This window comes from Tupaia chinensis, unplaced genomic scaffold (assembly GCF_000334495.1).
Source record: "Tupaia chinensis unplaced genomic scaffold, TupChi_1.0 Scaffold000686_1, whole genome shotgun sequence".
Lineage (NCBI taxonomy): Eukaryota > Metazoa > Chordata > Mammalia > Scandentia > Tupaiidae > Tupaia > Tupaia belangeri.
Window position 1 is genome coordinate 20,843 of NW_006160209.1, and position 4,249 is coordinate 25,091.

The 4,249-nt window shown below is 37.9% G+C and overlaps 1 pseudogene; it reads right to left on the minus strand.

Moving 5' to 3' along the window:
• Positions 1-839: 839 nt before the first annotated feature.
• Positions 840-2,240, minus strand: LOC102496779 (elongation factor 1-alpha 1 pseudogene; annotated as a pseudogene).
• Positions 2,241-4,249: the final 2,009 nt, after the last annotated feature.

Below are 4,249 nucleotides of genomic sequence, written 5' to 3' on the forward strand. Positions count from 1 at the left end.
TTAAGATTCTGCCTTCCTAGAAACAGGTAGTGATCCTAACTCCCAACCCAGAAAAAAATCTAAATGATAGTCTTTTAAGTTCCAACAGGTTCTTAATGCAAGAATAATTACAAACTCAACTTTTTGCCTCAACGTTTTCTACAAAGCCTCCTTGTTGATCAAAAGGAGACACAGTTTTCAGGGTTGGCAGGTGGTATGGTGGTTGAGAACACCAGACACCCACATAGCTGGCTGCAGTTCACATCCCAGACCTGGTGGCTTGATTTCTCACTTTCTCTCTCTTTCTCTCTCTTGCTCTATCCCTCTTTGGTCAAATTAAAATAAGCAAATAAATTTAAAAAGTTCAACAAAACCATTCTTTTAAAAAAAGTCTTAATAAAAAGACAGAGATTTCTTATTAAAGTTTGTTTTAAAGGGTCTTAAAATTCCGTGATAGATTTTTGTTCGAGTTGTTTTCATTAAAAAGTACTAATTTAAAAACTAATAATTTAAAACTGCCACACACACAGGGGCCAGCAGGTGGTGTGGTGGTTAAGGTGGTGGACTCTTATATGGCTAACTGCAGTTCGTGTCCTGGAACTGACAGCTTGCTTTCTCACTTTCCGTCTCTCTCTCTGTCTCTCTCTGGTCAATTTCAGAAAACTAAAATAAAATAGTGACAGTGAATAACATTAAAAAAAATGTGCCACGCACCAAAAAGCAAAATGGTCCACAAAACATTTTCCTTTCCTTCTGAAAGTTTTACGACACATTGTTATCATTAACCAGTCTTTTACTATTAAACTTAAATGGCCAATTGAGACAAACAGTTCTGAGACTGTCCTTCTGCCACTGATTAAGACTGGGGTGGCAGGAATTAGGGATATTCATTTAGCCTTCTGAGCTTTCTGGGCAGACTTGGTGACCTTGCCAGCTCTAGCAGTCTTCTTGTCCACGGCTTTGATGACACCCATGGCAACTGTCTGTCTCATGTCACAAACAGCAAAACGACCCAGAGGAGGATAGTCAGAGAAGCTCTCAACACACTTGGGCTTGCCAGGAACCACATCAACAACAAGAGCATCACTGGATTTCAAGAATTTAGGGCCATCTTCCAGCTTTTTACCAGGATGGCGATCAATCTTTTTCTTCAGCTCAGCAACCTTGCAAGCACTGTGGGCTGTGTGACAATCCAGTACAGGGGCATAACCAGCACTGATTTGGCCTGGATGGTTCAGGATAATCACCTGAGCAGTGAAGCCAGCTTCTTCTATCAGTGGGTCAGTTTTGCTGTCACCAGAGCATTGCCATGCCAAACATCTTTGACAGACATGTTGACATTGAAGCCCACGTTGTCCCCAGGAAGAGCTTCACTCAAAGCTTCATGGTGCATTTCAACAGACTTTGCTTCAGTTGTCACATTGACTGGTGCAAAGGTGACCACCATACCAGGCTTGAGCACACCAGTCTCCACTCGGCCCACAGGACAGTGCCAGTACCATCAATTATGTATACAACCTGGAGGGGCAGACGCAAGGACTTGTGAGTCTACTTGTGGTAGACTGCAATCCAGAGCTTCAAGCACTGTAGTTCCACTGGCATTGCCATCTTTTCAGATGACTTTCCATCCCTTGAACCATGGCATATTAGCATCTGGCTCCAACATATCACCATTCTAATCAGAAATTGGCACAAATGCTACTGTGTCAGGACTGTAGCCAATTTTTTTAATGCAGGTGCTGACTGCCTTAACGATTTTCTTGTATCTTTTCTGACTGTAGTGTGGCTTAGTAGAATCCATTTTGTCAACACCAACAATTAGTTGTTCACACCTAGTGTTAAGCCAGAAAGGGATGGTCACTTGTCTGTCCATTCTTGGAGATACCAGCTTCTATTTCACCAGTACCAGCAGCAACAATCAGGACAGCACAGTCAGCCCGAGATGTGCCTGTAATTATGTATTTTATAAAGTCTCTGTGTCCGGGGGCATCAATGATAGTCACATAATACTTACTGGTCTCATATTTCCACAGGGAGCTATCAATGGTGATGCCATGCTCACGTTCAGTTTTCAGTTTATCCAAGACCTACATGTACTTGAAGGACCCCTTCACTATCTCAGCAGCCTCCTTCTCAAATTTATCAGTAGTTCTTTTGTTGATCCCACCACATTTGTAGATCAGATGGCGAGTATTGGTGAACTTGCTGGAATCTATGTGTCCAATGACAATGATGTTGATGTGAGTCTTCTCCTTTCCCATTTTGGCTTTGATTTAGCGGTGGTTTTCACAATACCTGTGTTCTGGTGGCAAACCCATTATGAAAAGAAATTTATTTCTCTTAACAGAAAGCAAATGGAAGATAGTGTCTCCCATTAATTGTAATAATATAGCCCTGGTTGTTACTAGCAGCCATTTTATGACTATATGAGGATCATGAGTGTGTCATTGTAAGACCATAAGTTTCTTCATTTGAAAAATGGGGATAAAGTTATCACCTCCCTTAAAAAGGATGAAACTGACACTTTTGATGCAAATGCACAGAGATTTAAAAAAACGTCATTGATATAGTTGAGCTGCCAAATCTCTCAAACCAAACCTTCTGTTATGCAAGTCAATACATTTCCTTATTGTTTGGTGAATATGATTTAGACTTTCTGTATTTGTAGCTAGAAGCAGCTTATCTGACATAGTGATATATGAAGGCTACTCTATTTTTAATTGCCAGAGAGTCACTGATTTATTTCAAATTCTCCAGAGAGATTACTTGTGTGAAGTATTATTCAATGAGTGTTCTAAAGCACTTTTGTAATACAATGGAATCAACATCCTAATCTTATAAGACAACAGAAAAATCAGCTTAGGAATAATGGATTAAGTATTTTACTTATCCAAGAGTGAATATATATTTCCTATTAATGTGTTCTTCTACAATTCAATCCATATTTTAATATTAAAACCTCACTGAAACAAATTTTTTGAACTCTCATTTGACATAAAAGATGAAAATATTGAAAGTCTATGTCTTATCCTTCCCTTAACCTTGAGTAATTGTAAGGATTGAAAATTAGGTCTATGGAAAGAACATCTTGAATGTTAACTATACAAAGCATTATAAACATGAAAATATATCCATACAAAGTCAATGGTTTGGCTGGTTAAAATATTGATAACTTAATTTTATTTTTAAAATGGATCTATTAAAACACAATGAAGTTTAATACTTCAAATTAATTTTATTTACCACTGGAACACTCAGGTTGTGGAAAGAATGTTAATCTAGAAATCAGGAAGTTTATATATTAGTGCTATCCCTGCCACCAGTGATTTGGGCTCAGGTAGACAATTAACCTCTTGTTACCTTATTGAGCAAAGTGAGGAGAGGTTGGCAAAGTTCTTCTAGTTTTATGATTTTATAATTTAAATTTCATCTTATGTTTCTAAAGCAGATACTGTAGATTTTAAAAAGTATCTAACTGTAGATATGTTTTTATAAACTTGTTATATGTAATCTACTCTATTTTCAATTCCAAATTATTATTTTTTTCCAGTTCACAACTTGGTCTCCTCAAACATTTAGGTTTGGCGTTATATCCAAGGAGCAAGTTTTCACTAGAATACCTGCATACTATGCACTGGCAAGATACGTTTTAGAGAGGTGTCAATATATTATCACAATGGAAAAGGAAAATTTCCTTTTTGTATTGGTTTGAAACACCATTAAAATTGAGCTTGATTTTTAGTCCAGCAATGTACTTCATAAACCATGAGATTATCATTAAGAGTATTCTTATTAAACATGCCACTGTCGACAGTCTCTTACTGTGGTAGGTGCTGCATCAGCAGGATTAGTCCTGCGGTGTAAATTTACAGTGCTTGGTTTGGACCATGATGTTTTTTATAACACATATATTTCACTGGTCCAATGGCCAGTGTTAGCATGCCCAAATGGGAACAGCAATGATTTTCTATGTATCTTCCCCAATATTAGTAGACAAATGTTATGCTTCTTTCTTTCTTTCTTTCTCTCTTTCTTTCTCTCTTTCTTTCTTTCTTTCTTTCTCTCTCTCTCTCTCTCTCTCTCTCTCTCTCTCTCTCTCTCTCTCTCTCTCTCTCTCTCTCTCTCTCTCTCTCTCTCTCTCTCTCTCTCTTTCTTTCTTTCTTTCTTTCTTTTTTAAAAAAAGCTTTTTGCCATAGGGTTTGTGTGCTCACCAAAGACAGACAAAGAGAAACAGTGACAGGGAAAGTAAGAAATTACCCTCCCCTCCAGC